This window comes from Solenopsis invicta, chromosome 1 (assembly GCF_016802725.1).
Source record: "Solenopsis invicta isolate M01_SB chromosome 1, UNIL_Sinv_3.0, whole genome shotgun sequence".
Classification (NCBI taxonomy): domain Eukaryota; kingdom Metazoa; phylum Arthropoda; class Insecta; order Hymenoptera; family Formicidae; genus Solenopsis; species Solenopsis invicta.
The window spans coordinates 8,600,577-8,618,591 of record NC_052664.1 but is presented as its reverse complement, the minus strand read 5'-3'; positions in this window follow the sequence as shown (position 1 = coordinate 8,618,591).

The following is an 18,015-nucleotide window of genomic DNA, read 5'->3' as shown; positions in this document are numbered from 1 at the left end:
AATGGTAAAGACAAAGCAGTAATGAAAGAAACTAAAATTAAAATTTAGTAACAATTTAGAAAATAGAGGGCTTTGTATATGATCCTAAGCAAGGAACTGAAACAAGCAATAATGGAAATACGACCAGAAGGTTCTTTCCAAAGATATTAAAACTATTTTGAACATTATTAGTATTGATGAACGTTTGATTAGAAGATTTGGTATAATTCTTCAAACATTTGCTTCAAAAAATTGATGCTGATAAATTTGATAAATATGCTTCAAAGAGAGTAATATTGAATTGTATGATCGGTATTATATGCCAGCATTAGTGCATAAGATTCTAATTTACGAAAAAAGAATTATAGAATCATTTTTAACTTTAACTGGAGACTTATCTGAGGAGGTCCAAAAGGCATATAATAAAAATTTTAAACATTATGGACAATTTGATACTCAAAAATATAACAAATTTGTAACAAACAAAGATATCATAAATAAATTTTTGATCTCTTCAGATCATTAATAATATAATATTATATAAGTAGTTTTTATGCCAAATGAAAGTATTCTCCCATTCCAATAGATGTAGAAGCTCAAAATTTGTTAGTTTGTTAGAAATACTTAATAAAAATACTTATATATAAAAAAATTGGTAACAAAAGTAATTCTGTATGTTTTACTTAATTCTATAATTTTTACTAAAATAAGATACTATTTCATGTAACCTTGTTAAGATTCAATGATTTTTATCTTCGATTTATTCTAGTTTTATTACGCTTAAATATTAAAGTTTAATATCAACATTTAATATTAAATAAGGATTAAAAATAAATTATCCATTGTTTCAATAAAAATTTTGGTAATCTTTTTACTCATCCTAATGGTATCACTAAGATGCTATGGTATCATTACTTTGGTAAATTTGTATTTAAATGATAATTTTAATATTATGATCGTATAGATAAATTTTTTGAATTAATGGCTGCGTGTTATCTTATTGATAATGATGCTGTTACAACAAACAGTGAATATTATATTGTTCAAATAAACATTATATTGTTCAACTTATTTTGTAAATAATTTTTGAATAAATCACAAGCGCCATCTAAAACCTTCTGAAAATCATTCAGGATAGTAACATATGTCACGATCAAAGTGATCGGAGTTGGGTCTTTTATACTAAATATTTACCAAAATTTTATATTTAATTCTATTATGTCTAATTTATTAGGTGTTAAACTTAATTCCTGCCGCTCGCTACTAGAGGGTGTCGGCTTCAACACTGGCGAGTTTCGACGATGAAGTCATATGTCTTTTGTAGTTTAGACATCGCTGAAAGTGATTCAATCCTTATAGATTAGATTTCTCGACGCCAAAGACATTTTCCAATCGATTGAAAATGAATAAGCTGTTTTTTCGACATGTGCTTCTTCACTACTTCGACCTCAAGAAAATCGTAGCTGAAGCGCATTGCTTATTATCCGAAGTGTATAGTGATGAAACTCCATTGGAAAGAACATGTAGAATTTGGTTTGAACGCTTCCGAAATGGTGATTTTGATGTGAAAGACAAAGAACGTCCAGGACAGTCGAAAAAATTTGAAGATGTCGAGCTGCAAGAATTGCTCGATGAGAATCCAGCCCAAACGCTTTTAGAGTTGTCGGAACAGTTAAATGTTACTCCAATGGCCGTCTCAAAACGCTTGCATGGGAAAGATTCATAAGGAAGGGAAATAGATACCGCATGAGTTGTCAGAAAATGCCATTTTGAATCGTTTGACTATTGCGACTTCTTTGCTTGCCAGGCAGAGAAAAAAGAGTTTTTTGTGGCGCATCGTGACTGGCGATGAAAAATGGATTTATTTTGATAATTCCAAGCAGAAAAAATCATGGGTGGACCCCGGCCAACCATCTGCTTCAACGCCGAAGAGGAATATTCACGGCCATAAGACCTTGCTGTGCGTTTGATGGGACCAGAAAAAAGTGCTGTATTACGAACTCTTGGATCCAAATGAAACCGTTACAGCTGATTGCTACCAATTAGACCGCAATTATACCGATTGAGTGACGTATTGATGCAAAAAGGATCATCCGTAGTTAACAATCGATGCAAAGTCATTTTGTTGCATGATAACACTCGAACGCATGTCGCGAAAAGCGTGAAGCAGGTACTTCGCGAGCTTGAATGGGAAGTTCTGCCACACCCAGCGTACTCTCCAGACTTGGCACCGTCGGATTACCATCTCTTTCGATCAATGCAACACGCACTTACGGACACACACTTCTTCACGAAATTACAACGAAGTCTAAAAATGGGTGGATGAATGGTTCGCCTCAAAAGACACCGTCGTGGGATTGCCCTGTTGCTGGAGAGATGAGAAAAAGTAGTAGAATATGAAGGAAATTACTTTGATTAAGGTATTTATTCATCTTCCCTTCGAAACAAAATGATTTTATAGACAAAAAAAAAACGGCAGGAATTAAGTTTAACACCTAATAATAAAGAATAACAGAAAATAAAAATTTTGCTCTACAAAGTTGTTTTAAATTTCATTAGCTTTCACTTAAAAGAAATTTAATTGAGATACAAGTTAAATAAAAACAGAAGCATTTGAATGTACATATATTTATGTAATAAATACGCTGAAGTTTAGAAAAAAGGGAAGAGATATGTGTAATCAAAATGTAGAGGAGAAGAGGGTAATATGGCACCCATTTCCATTTTATTATATATAATAACTTTATTTATAATTAATATTTTTTATTAAAATTTGAACGATTACTTTTGTCAAAGTGTTGTTTGATAGATTTTAAGCTCAAAGTAATGAAATATTCATTATTTAGGACATGATTTATAAAAATCTAATGTACTGCGTAATCGGTGGAAAAAAAGCGGTTGTAATATGGCTATCTATAAAAATGATGTTTAAAAATTAATTTAATTTAAAAGAAACACAGTTCCTTATTACAAAATTATATATTTTTAATTTTTCTAATTTAGAATTTTTCTGCGTTTAGAAACTTTAGAAATACCATTAGAAATTACATTAGAAATATTATTTTACCTTTGTTTAACATTAAACAGCAAACATAAAATGATGTTTTTAATGTTTCTAAACACCGCCCTCTAAAATGATAATCTATTTATCGAAGAAATATTTCAATATAAAAATTTTGCTTAAAAAACCATATTAACAAAATTCCATGTTATTGTTTTAATTTTGTATAATTCGTAATGTGTACAGCCAAATAAAAAATTAAATAACAAAAAAACACTTGAATGTACATTTGTGTAATAATATCAAGTTTAAGAATAATGAGGAAGTATGTGTAATTTAAGACCAAAAGTGTACCTTGAAAAAGTTTAGAAACAAAGTTTTGCTCAAAAGTAAAAATGCCTAATAACAATTATTAGTCATTGTACTGGCATATTAGCATCACTAAAAAACGGCGGACTACTAAACGAATAAATCGCAATAAATAACCAATTGTTAGAATACGTCATCTAATAACGAAAATAATAGATGTAGCCATATTGTCGACAGTGGCCATAATACCCTTTTCTCCTCTATCTTAAAAAAGTTTTTAAACGCTTAAAAGTAAAAATGTCTTATAACAAATGTTAGCTATGTATTGGCATATTAGCAACATTATATAATGGTAGGCTATTAGACGAATAATTTCATAAATAATTATTAGAATTCATAATTTAACGGAGATAAATATGTCGCTATAACACGTTCTATATCATTTCTCTTGTATCATACGAAAATGCTGGAAAACAAATCTCTAGTTTATCTTATTTTTGGATTAACAATGTAACGTGTAATACAGAAACAGTCAGATTGAATTGTAAAACAGAAAGTGATATACATCTTTTATTAATAAATATATTACAACAAAATGTGAATAGAATAGAATATTCAATGCGTAATCAGTAAACTATTCAATATTTGGGAACAATAATACGTCGACGTATGCGGCCTTTATTTCTACAGCGTGCAACACGCTATTGTGACTTTAAGTGAAGTGATTATCACTCGTGCGGCAATACTTGAGCCAGCAGGCAGATTCTCTCGAATGTGTCATCGCGTTATTATCTGTCAAAACACAATTGTTCCTAATGAAAAATTAGCGGTTATCAATCTACGCAATCAATTAAAGTTTACAATTAATAACGATTATTCATCAAAACATATTTCACAGATATTATTAATTTGACGTAAGAATCAAAGTACTAACTGAAAATTCCGCAATTCCACGATTTAATTGCGTCATTTATAAGTAATAAGCAATCTTTAATGACAATTAAATTCAAATATACGTCGCATTGTATTTTAGATTTTTTGTTAACTTAAACGTAGTTTGTTCATTGCCATGCTTGCGATGTAAACGCGCCTAGTAACATACAAATCGCTCGAATGATTAAAGGTTCTCCAACTTAAAAAAAATAGAAGGAACAATATTTATATGTATGTGTGTGTGTGTGTGTGTGTGTGTGTGTGTGTGTGTGTGTGTGTGTGTGTGTATATATATATATATATATATATATGTATAATAATTTAAGTATAATAATAAGCATCGTTACTATATTTTCTTCAATATGTTGTCATATTTAAAGAGAGTATAATTTATAACCATTTTATATCCTTACTCATTTATCATTTTAATACTTTTATAAACATTTTACACGCACTTTATTAATTATTCATTGTTTTATTATTGTAAATATTTTATAAGGCATACATTTTACCCATAAATCATCATATATCCCATTCCTATAGGATATGTCATAAAAATGCAAGTTTCTAGAAGTTTTGTTATTAACTACAAAAAATAAGTAGTGATTTAAATAGGGTTATGAGGACTAAAGCTAAAAAATTAATAATGCTTATAAAAGCCAACACAGGATAGTCACATATACATATAATTTTATTAATTTAAATGATAGACGTTTTGACACTAGTTCAGTGTAGTGGAATAAATATACATTACAAAACTTTAATGATTACAGGTTAAAAAGTTTGTCTTGATGAATGAAAAGCAATATTTCGTCAATAAAGCGTCACAAGACCGTTACAAGATCGTCATCTTGCATTGCTGATACTCGTCTTTGGTTGACACATTTGACGATGTATCAATTTTCAATTTTGTACATTTACAAACACTTTATTTCTTTGTACTTGTTTTATTTGGTTTTACTATTTATTCGTTTTATTCATTTATTTAGTTAATCGATGTGTCTAATTATACAATTACGTTTTATTCTATTGACGAAGTACCGCTTTCTATTCATTACAACGAACTTATTAACTTGTAATCATTGAAGGCTTATTGTAACACATATTTATTCCACATTGAAGATGACTCAAAACTAGGATTGAAGTCAGTCATTTAGATTAATAAAATTATATATTGTACAAGCGACTTTCGTGTATTGGCTCTTATTAATACTTTTAATTTTTTTATTTAAAAAAATAAATGTTTAATTTTTCTAATTTTTCTATAGTAGTAGGCAATGTAAAATTTTTATTGCTGTAACTTATTTACCTTAAACATAGTAAATAGCACTTGATAAATTAAGCTCTTCTTAGATGCGACATACGAGGTGTGGCAGAAAAGTAATGAGACTGATTTTTTTTGCAACAATTTTATTTTATTTTTATACATTAATGTTATCCCTCTCAAAGTAGTTCCCTTGGGCAGCTATACATCGGCGGAGGCGTTGTTTCCAATCTTCGTAGCACTGCTGGAAGGTCTCAACTGGAATCACGTTCAGCTCCTCGGTTACGTTCCTTTGATTATGGATGGTACCAAGATAATGACTTTTTAAGTAGTTTTGATCTTGGGAAATAAAAAAAGTCACACGGACTGAGATCCGGCACATAGGGAGGTTGGGGAACTACAGAAATCCCTATTTTCTCTTTTTTTGAAATCCTTTTTTCCCTTTTTTTGATGAAAAAATGGATTCTGTGGTTCATATATGTCGAAATTATCGTAAACTGTATTCTCAAAATTTAATTAATTCTTGTATTGCTGGAAAAACTGGAGAAGCTCCTTAAGTAACGAAAAGTTACGATTATTTGTTTATTAATACATTATTTGTTTATTAATAATTACATTATGTATTGCGCGTAGTGTAAAGAACAGTAACATGCAAAGTATCGTCCGATTATTGTATTCTGATATTTAGTGTACAAGCGCGGTCATAATTAACTCGTATCGTTTTTTGCTATCCATTTAGTATAAGCGGAGATTGTTAATGTCCGGCATGTTCTTCATTAAAAGAAAATAAAGCACCCTGCTAAACTTTTATTTTCCCTTATCCTACAAAATTTTTTTCAGAAACAAAACATCATCTGAAATTTTTACTGAGAAGTTAGCTAGGCAAATGTGCAATCCATTTCTCATTTAATATTTATTTTTCGATAATTATTGTTATTTAACAATATATAAAGATTTGTTCTTGCTTGATATGTTTTTTATACGAGATTCATGTAATGATTGTAGATATGTAATGATTCTACAACTATAAATGCATTAAGAAAAAGTTTGGTACTAATAATCAAGCTTCAGTAAAATAACTTTAATTAAATGTTTGATATTTAATATAACCAAATATAACAGTAACATTTAGTAATTGTATTAGTATTCAAACATTGTGTAATAAGTTGCTAAATGATTATCAAACAGTTATTAAATATTATTAAATATTTGGTTATATTAACTGGATATTTAATTAAAATTATTTTAACAAAACAATTATTATCTAAGCTTAATTATTATTATCGAAATCTCTTTTTTCAAAGTGCCTAATTCACAATATTTAAATATTAAGTAGTAAAATTCCATTCTATTGAAATAATAAAAATTATTACAAAATTTACGTATTTTTTTAAGAGCAAAGGGTATCTAACTCAAGTACGTTAATCTAATAAGTTTATGTATTAGGAGTAATATATGACTCATGCGATTTTATCAGGCGGTGAGTTCGCGCAACTTTGTCTCACGTAAAAGAAAATAAAAGAGATATCGCTTCGTGATTTCGATGAAAAAGAGACACATACATTGTGCGCAAGGAAAACGTTCCAGCTTCGCACGTATCAGTAGTCTGTAACCGCTAATTTGTTTGAACTGAGAGCAAATAAACGGCATCGCTGGTAACGTTGAGCAGATGCGCAGCTCCAGGCCGCTGCCCGTTGGTTTCTTTGAAAACTTTGTGTCGCCATTTGTGTTCCTAATACATATATAAGCAGCTCGATTGTCCGATGTTTCATGCGCGCACGTCATTAACGATCTTCCGTGATGACTGGCACACAGAATCGATGACGTGTTCTTCAGTTCTTCTTTATCGAATAAAAATCTGTTATCGCTCAATCTTAGTCGGGGGACAGAGAATTTGCTGTGTAATTTATTGATACAAATAATTCTCTGCGCGCTTTGTGTATGAAATTAATTTTTATTTTACACGTGAAGAAATATTCATATTATATATAAGGTTATATATAAGGAATATAAGGTTTTATTTATTTAAATTTAATGAACTCTCCGAATAAAGAAAGTTAAATCAGTGTAAGCTAATTTGGCTCTCCTTAATTAGTTGTTAAGACGTAAGTAATTATATGCACAATGAATCATGTTCCTTTCGTAAGAATTAAATTTGTTAAATTTGTATTACTTCAAACAACATATACATTGAGTCATATATATTGTTTATACATGTTCTAAATGTATCTACTGTTTTATAATTATTTATAAAAATTTATATAAAATTAATTGTGTTACTAGGACCGTTTACGAACTTTGTAATGTTAACAAAAATAAATGCTCTGAAAAAAATGCTTTACAAATAAAAATAAAGATATACATATTATACATACCAAGGTTGGAAAAGTTACTTTGAGAAAGTAACTAGTTATAATTCTTTTCTTTCACAAAGTAACTAGTTACGTTATTCGATAAACAACAAGGATGAAATTATTATAGAAGTATACTAGTATAAAATGGAATCCTAAGTAGTTTTCTTTAAGACTCCTGAGTACTCGCCGCGGCCATATTGAAGTCGTGACGTCAGAAGCAAGAAATTGCGTGAAATGACACGTAATTTTGTCCAACGTGCCATTTCTAATGAAAGCCAATTTGGATAAACCAGACTAATCAGATGGCTTTAAAACATTTGGAAGTTTGGGTCAAGACTATTCTTTTTTCACCTAACAGTCAATAAATAGTCGTAGAGAGTACGTAAAGTGACACCTATTCAAACAAGAAAACACAAGGATAACTATTGAAAGGAATGAAAAATGTGCTTTTGTGTATAAAATTTAAAGGAACTTTACTTGCAGTCCATTTTTACGAATTTAGTAAATGGAAGATGAGTTATATTTTTACAATGAAACACGTAGTAACAAAATGACATGTACGCCCAAGGACTTTTATTCTGTCCATGGGGAAATTTTTCAAACTGAGAAGTCACCACTTTCTACATACTCGCAGTTCATGATTAATGAAACGACTAGAGTTTATTGGTCGTTACGTTAATTATGAACTGTAAGTATGTAGAAAGATAGCGACTTCTCAATTTGAAAAATTTCCCCATGGACAGAATCAAAGTCCTTGGGTGTACGACAACATCTCATCGTCAATCTGTCACGTTTCACGTCCATAAGTTCTAATTTTGTCCGCGACAGAATGTCGCTACTGTCAACGCAGAGTTCGCGGTTGAGGAGTCAGGAGCCTTAAAGAATAATGTTGCAGGTGCCGATTTCTGGCAACTTTGCATACAGGATGCATTTATTTCATGGCATTTATTAGCACAGCAATGTACTATATTTGCTCACTACCAATAAGCGGTTAGTAGTCGATTATGATTCGTTTTTACTTTGAGATTTAACCAATTACATTAAATTGATAATTTAAAATATGTGAAGTAGCTATTATTTTAGTTTTTCGCGTGTTATATGCTTGTTTTTTTTGCATGTATCTGTAGATATGGGACCTATTCGTATAGTTTTAACGTCGATTTTGGACGGCTTATTACACAAGACTTTCCTGAGCAAAGACTCTCGGTGGTTTGCTTTTGCCTTCCGAGAGGTGGCGATTGCTGTTAAATCAATTGAAAACCGATTTAGAATTATACTATTTTGGGTAAATTTGAACCCGGATCTTTGGCGTGGAGAGCAAACTCGCAACTCCTTATGCCACATCACACATTATTTTAGTTACTGGTTGGTTACTGTGGACATTATGGCTGATCCCATTATCTCCGTAATTAAGTAACATTCTAACAATTGTTTATGGAATTATTCAATTAGTAGCCCACCGTTTTTTAAAGGCGCTAATATGCCAATACACAATAGCTAATAATTGTTATAAGGCATTTTTACAATAAATAGAAGGGCTCTCGAAAATTAAATAAATTGATAAAGGGCTAATGAGAGTCAAGACGTAGATGTTGATGCGTATAATTCTGAGCTTATTCAATATAAATTAAAATGTTCGAACGTTTTGACCCGGTTTTGGGTCAGCCTCAGCTGAAAAAATCATTCATAATCAAAAAACCTCCACTTCACATGGCGTAGTCGTTGTTCTTAGAATGTCACAATCGGGTGGTCATCCAAGCATTTTTACTTTTGAGTATTTCTAAACTTTCTCAAGGTGCATTTTAACATTTAATTATTCATACTTCTTCATTGTTTTTAAACTTGAGCGTATTATCAGCAAAATGTATGTACACTCAAGTGTTTTTTTTAAATTTAATTTTTTATTTGGTTGTACACACTTTGAGTTATGCAGAGTTAAATAATAATATGGGATTTTATTAATATGGTTTTTTTAAACAAAGTTTTCATATCAAAATATTTTTTCGATAAATCGATTGTTACTCTAATGTGCGATGTTTAGAAACATTAGAGATATCATTTTATGTTACTTGTTTAATGTTAAACAGGAATAAAATAATATTTCTTACGATATCTCTAAAATCTTTGAACGCAGGAAGATTTTAAATCAAGAAAACAATCAAAAAGTAAAAATATATAATTTTTTTTAACAAAATGTTTTTTTTTAACTAAACCAATTTTTAAAAAATTATTTTTAGGCTAGCCATATTACCACTACATTTTTCTTCTATTGATTAAGCAATGTGTCACATTTTTACAAACCACGTCCTAAGTGATAAATATTTCATTATTTTAAGTTTAGAATCTTTAGAATTACGTTAAACTTTATATTTACGTTAAACAATATTTTGATGAATATAATTGTTCCAGTTTCAATATAGAATATTGATTATAAACAAAATTATTCAATAAAATGAAAATGTGTGCATATTACACTCTTTTTTTCTATTTAAATTAAATAAGTGTCTTATACTAAACAAATATATATTTACATTTAGTAAATATTTTACTAATACTATTCAAATAAATATTTAATAATTTTTCCTTTAGTATACATAACTTGAGGCTCCGACAAAGATAATAGCAGCAATTATAATTCTATTTTAGTAATTCATATATGCTGTTTGACGAACAGAAAAAGAATATTAAGAACGCAGTTACTCGCCTACGATTCTGACAATTTTCTTTACGTAGAATTGCTAATTTCCCCACCGATTAATAGACACCCCTGTATACCATGCGTGTTCTCGCCACTACGACCGACTTCCCCGAATAAATTACTACCGTCGGGATTTGTTTTCCCGGCCGAATCTCGCTCGTCGGTTGCGCAGCAAGCGGTCCGCCGTGCGTCGTAAGCGAAAACACATAATGCATCGCGCGCCGAGGTAATGTCTATTTTCGGTTTAATTGGTTACATTAAGCTCCCGGCAGGCCGGTTAATTTAACGCAACAGCGACGTTAGTCCGCCGCTCATTATTGCGCGGTGATCGAGCGCGTAATTTCCCTCCCGCGTTCTCGTGTGCGTTGCATACGAGTGCAACGCACGCGAGAACGCGAGGGGGAATTACAATTTTTCTCCGATTTGGACGAAGGAGAGCAGCGTCCTTGTCGCTTTTGTCGTCGCGTTTCATAAACGTCTTTACGAGCGTTATCGGACGCTGTACGCCGCCAAGTTGTAAATTTCACGAGGATTGCAGAAATGAGTCATTAGCGCATCTCTTCTATCTCTCCGTTCATCTCGCTAACCCTCGTCACGCTCGTTCTTGACAATTTTCGTGAAGTCGTCGCATCCGGTACGAATGAACTGAGCGAGGCGCGGCACTCATGCCAGATTTACAAGCCATTAAAGCGAAAATGATCTTTTCCTTGAAATCAGTCGACTAATAAATACAAATTTCCTTGCCGAATTGGCCTTGATAAGACGTGAATCTCTCGTAAATGCTCAATTTAAATGCGAACCGGTATGCATATATTTGTTTGAAATTGCTTACTGACGGTAATAGGTAGTTAAAAGATATTCTCTCGCTTTTGTGTTTCAATAATCGATTATATTTAATTACAAATCTGTATTGACGTTTAAAAAAATGGCCGACCTAAGGTTGTCGGCCAATTATTTAAGATACAAAAATTACCTAAAGTCAAAAATTTCAAAAAAATTCTTAATAAATACAAGTGCAGTCTGATCTTAAAATGGAAGCATTTCTTAATAGTTTAAACTTTGAAAGATAGAAAGAGAGAGGGAAAGAGCAGATTGAAAACAAAAAACTTGCAAAAGTTTTTATTAACTTATAAATTGTTTGTAAAATTTTAAACGCGTTTCTCTTGGAATAATGTTTTCCAAAATTGTTACTAGGATAATACGTCTAATTTTTAATTGAGGCAAAATTTTGAAGAGAGATTTATAACATTTTCCTTTCTCATTCGACTTATAGTCAAATAAAAATTCCACCGCTTCAAATTTTTGGGAAAAATAATGTAAAAAAAAATAAAAATCCAATTTTTTCACTTCTTAATAAAATCAATTTTTAACTTGGTCGTAGGTCAAACAAAAACTTTATATAGATTAAGAAGTTTTTGGGAATTTTTTGGGAATTTTTAATTTTAAGTAATTTCTATACATTAAATCATGGCAAGAGTGAGCTGCTATTTTTTTAAACGTACAGATTTATAATTAATTGTCAAAAATATCTTTCATAATGTTTAGAAAAAGAACCTTATCCCGATTTCTGTGGGTTCTGGATTACGAGCGAACAACTTTGATTTATATATGTATATAAGGTAGAATAAGTGTAAAAATAATATCAGAGTTCCGAGTTGCTGCGTCGTATGCGTGGGAGTAAAATAAGGGGTCAAATGCATTATAATGAAATGAGCTCTAGTATGCAAATTTCAAAGTTTTTAGTGATCAGCATCATCTTCAATAACAATTTTAAACATATTAACAATATAGCAAGTATTTCGTAAATTTTCCAGGATACTTCCTCGTGATGATGATGGTAACGGATAAAATCGTAATTTTGACCGGCTAAATCCCTGATCATATGCTATACCGTCATGAGAAGAAGATAAGTGTGTTCCGATATGATTTGATGCTTCTGAAGGAAAAGGCATGCGAATAATGAATTACCAGATGGGTTAGACCAAGAAAGAACGCTATAAGAACTTACTATTATAATAGTACGCGAGAACGGAGGACTGTTGGCTGTTGTTCCCATCACTGATTACCATAATGTGCTATCTGAATTATGCTCGCTACCTCTATAAAAACATTGTCTAAACATATGAGACACTTTTGTAATGTTCAACAGCTCTGACGACGAGTCTACTTAATGATAAATTTATTTTTCAACACTCTTTATCTTAGCGCACTTTACCTTGTTCGAGAGAATTTTTTTTTGTAGCTTTTAATAGACTTATTACCCTTTATACAGTTAAGAAATATACTGAAAATTAGAAAAGAAAATTTACGAAGCAAACAATCAGATTTTATCTTGAATCATGCGTTTCAAGAATCTTTCAGGAATCTTAGAACGTTCGTAGATACGTTGGTGGATAAAACTACCTGACTAACTCGTCATAATCCTATGAAGCGGAAAAAAAGAAAAGAATGGTTATCGGAAAACCGATCTTCACTGTTATTTCCGCGATAAGTAAATAATTCGACGAACGCATTCTTAGTCGTTTCTATTCATCATCGTTCAACTTTTTGCGTTCGGCAGCGCAGCAAAGAACGCAGCAAGTTTTTTCTCAGATGATTCAGCAGATTCGGATGATTAAATAGGCGAACCTTTCAGAATCAATTTTGCAGTCGGCGCGCGATTGACGGCCTGTATCGGCTGTACTTCCAATCACGATTCCTAATTGAACATTATCTATGCGCATCGATGTTCTGTGTTCATTCTTCATTATGCACTCATTGATTATGCCACTTCGTCTGTCGTCACTTTGTAAATGTGTTGTTGTATCGATAGTTGCACCGTTTAGCATCATTCGCTATGTGATGCAACAAAGATGGAGCGAATATGTTAATTAATTAATAAACTTATTGCTTGAAGCGCAAATGCAGCGAAAAGTTTTTTATTCATCGATAAATTACATTAATGTGTTTTCTTATTTACAGCGCTGAAGTCATCACATATCCATTGACTCATTTTGCTGATGGACTGATGCAATTTTTGACTGAATATGGTGGGGGTAATTTAAAAATATTAATGATTATATGTGACTATAGACATAGAATCATTACTAAATTTAATATAATTTAATATAAAAAATGTGTAAAGTAAATCTTTCTTTGATTTTTCTTTTGATACTTTATTTTCAACAACTAATGTGATAGTGATACAGATTTATTATTAATTCAATGTATACGTGTAAAAATAAAAATTAATAACTTTGTATCAAAAATAGTGTCATTGTATAGACTTTAAAAACACATTTTTGATTGTTAAGAATTTTTGTTAGGATTGTTGAGATTTATGCTATGTATACTCTGATTATGAAGCTAAAACGTATATATTATATAAATAATAAGTAAACAAATAAGATAATTATAACTTCTAATATTAATTTTATAATTGCAGAATCTTATTCAAGATTTAAGTGAGCAGGAATCGCGAATAGGACAACAATTTTAGTTGAAAAAGCAATTTTATTAACTATATGGATTGCAATCAAGAATCAATTCGATCAATTGCGAACCGCTTTGGTCTAAGCAAAAAGAATACTTATATTGTATTTTTGCGAACATATAAATTATTAACTAAAATGATACAAAACTATATGCATATCTTGGTTCACAGAAAGGGCTGCATATCAAAATGTCGAACAATCGATTAAGAGGATATGCAAGTTTTCCTACTGTTTTTGGATGTTTAGATGGATCATATACTAATACCTGGGCCTACGAAAGACAATTCCTATTACATCAGAAAAGATTTTCACTCTATTTTTATAGGATATCTTCAATGCCAAAACAGAATTTATTGATATTGTAGATAGCCAGGATCGACACATTATGCTAAAATGTTGAAAAATTTTCTAATATATCAGAATTTAATTAAAAACGTTTTATATATTAATAATTCTTATATTTATATTTACTTGTATGTACGTATATATTATAAGTTATTAATATTGCTGTGGAAAACTAAGTAAGTCTTAAACGTTAAAAAACAATTTTTTCCATAATTAAACAAAAGTAAATTTTAATTAAAAACGTATACCTTTTTTTTGTTTGTCATCAGCCTTTTACTCTTTTTGTTAATTGTAAATCAGAAACAAATACTTCCTGCAAATATCTTTTGGAAGATCCGGCAAACATCCCTTACATGTTTTTATTATAGTTTCTTTTTATGAATAATGGACACATGCACAAAATCTGTTCAATAAAAGTGTAATACTGTATAATACTAAAGTCATTATTGAACAAGCTATTCGTGATTTAAAATGCTTATTTAGAATATTAAAATTTTAAAATATTGTAAAATTAAAGCATAGATTAAGTATATTATTTTTACATGTTGTATGTTACATAACATTAAAAAATAATATTAATATAGAAACTATAGGAGGACAATCAGTTGATGATTATTGTTTTAACAATGGTAAACATAATTGAAATAAAAATGCACCAATAAATGTTTTGACGTTGATGAAATAATGCAGTCTTCGAATTCATGTTTATAAAAATATGCAGGTGTTCGATATTCTTACAATCGTTTTTATATGCATAGCTTAATATCATCTATTTGTTTACAAAATATTATTACAATGTTATTAAGGACATTATTTTCTTATCATATATATATCTAAAATTTAATGTGTTCTACTAATAATATTTCTAGAAAAGTTAGAAAGTGTACTTTGATTATAAATGCAAAATGAAATCAATCTGTATTAGTGTCACTGTTGCTAATTGCTAAAGAAAAGTGCCCAAAAATATCAAAACTTTTGTTTTTTTAAACATTTTTAAAATTATAATGAGAGTATATTTTCACAGTATATTCAATAAAAAGATTATTTTGCAAATAATTTTTAATCATCTTTGTAAAAAATAATAAGCACATTAAAACTATTATTTTCCAAATTATTTGTAACTATTAATAATAAACATAAACACTTTAAATGTATCACTTTTAAATATTGTTTTAAAGTTAATCTCTAACCTTTATTATTTCAAAAAAAAAAATAAAAGAAATGTAATATTGCACAACGTCTACAATAAAATTTTATGTATTATTTACCTAATTAATAAAACTTATAAATTATTCTTTAGTTAACTTATACATTTTTTTAGTACTTTATCTAGTTCAAACTTTAATTTTTTTCTTTTAAACACATTTTTTCACTAAATTTTTTTTTCTATTTTATTTTTTTTTTTTATTAATTTTAGTTTTTTATCTATACTTTGGTCTGTCTGCAATTTTTTTATAAGATAGTTTTCTATGGTAAATTTTTTTTGTACAAATTTATTTTTTAAAATTAAGTTTATTTATTTTAATATTACTGCATTTATCAACATATTTATCTTTTTCAACATCACTATTTATGTAAGTTGTTGACAAATAATGTTGAGATTCTTGTAAACTATTATCAAGTATACTAGTAGATAGGGCACTTGATACTTTATAGTTTCATACTCTGTCAAATACTTCGAAATACTTTGATTCTATAATTTTATTGTTTTTTTTTAGTATTTGATTTATTAAATTTTGGTTCTTCTCGTAGACATATAACTAAGAGTCGGGTTAAACTTAGTGTTTATTTGAAATTTGATTCTGTTTCTCTTCTAGAATTTTATTAGTTAATAAAGAATTGTGTAAACTTCAAACGAATACTATGAATTAATGTGGCAAAGAAACAATAATGTCTATACTTATCAATATATTTCATACTTTTTAGAAAGTAAAATATAACTTATACTTGTTCTATGTTAAATTTCTCTCAAGTCTTAATTAAGATTATAAAATATGATATGTATTGGTAAATATAGAATTAATAGTAGATATTGTTTCTCTTAATATTAAGAAATTTTGTCTTTTATTTCCTGTCGTAAATGTTAATTTTTATTTATTTAAAATATATGCTCAAGTGACTTGGATATATTCTGTTTTCGGTAATTTATCACAAGATAGATATTTACGCTAATATTGTAGACAAATCTCAAATATTTCACAAAGTAGAAGAATCTAATCAATAAGCGCGGAGAAAGGAAAAGAAAGGACAACGTGAAAATTTCTGCTACCATGAAAATGCCCTCTTTCGCTAAACAAACAACTTGCCGAAAAGAAATTCGAACAAAGATATCAATCTTAAGACATCTCTTTCGGCTTCGTTTGACAGGGCAAGAGATATTTATCGAAAAATCGAGGTAGGCTCGATTCTGGGTCATCTGTGAGTATAAGCCGCGATAGAGGTATATGTTTAGAGTGGGAGCGAAAGAGCGCGGTAATTGGACGGAAGCCATCAATTATCGAAGGACGAGAGAGTCCTGGGAGAGGAGCCCCGGCGGTTTTCGGTCACTCCCGCCCTCTTTCCCTGCCTCGTTATCCACTGATTACCGATCTCTCCCTTTCTCTCACGGTGGCTTAGCCCTCAAACATCGCTATTGGTGGTCCCAGAGTTGCAAGTTTAGCAAGGTGGTCCGGTATTAAATCATAAAATACCAGCACGAGAACAGAGTGAGAGAGAGAGAGAGAAGGGGAGAGATGGGAGCGCATCCTTCCGTCGAAATTTTATTGCGGCGGTAACTGACGTGCGCCGCTGAGGGTCTCTTATGTTTTGCCGCCCTGCGCTCGCCCAAACAATCGACACGATTATTCACGCGAAATGATATTTGATTAAAGTAGCATCTTAATTTCCAACCGCTCATAAATCATCGCCGCTGCGCTATAATTTCTGCTGTCTAGTATACATTTGCAAATAGATGCAATATTTAAAGTGTACGTTACTCGAAGATGGTTTCGTAAAAGGTGAATCACGAATGAGAATCTGTTTCCACAAAATCAAATACTTTTGTCGTGTAATTAGAATTAAAGGTTCCAAAACTCTTATTTTGAACAAACATAGCTTTCGAACAATAAATATTTTTATAACTTTTAAATTAAATTTCCATTAACAATTTTCTTCTACTTTTAATAAAATTGGTTTTTATTCAATGCCAAATAATGAAGTGCATCTTTTGAACATTTATAAAAAGTTGAATATAACTGAGAATATTTATAAGTGTTGACTTTATTGATTAATAAGTGCAACTACACAATAAAAAATATGCTCTGAAATTAAAGTCATATCTTTCAGATTATTGAGCAATGTCAATTTTCTCCATGTCTATAGTTTTATATTACGTAATCTTTGTTTAACAACCGACTGTTGGACAATATAATCTCAATTATAAAGATTATTATGATTTGTGTGGCAATTTCTTTGAGCAACAAATAAAAATAGTAATCACAATCAATTTTGATTAATATTTTTATTACTATTTTTATCTCTTGAAATGGTTCCAAAACGCAAGAAGAAAATCTCTGGCAAATTTCAGCTTAATTAACGGAAAACCGTGCTCCTAAACATATAATTCCAAAAATAAATGGTTATTGCGTGTTTTTTTATTATTCGAGCTGTTAGAATTGATC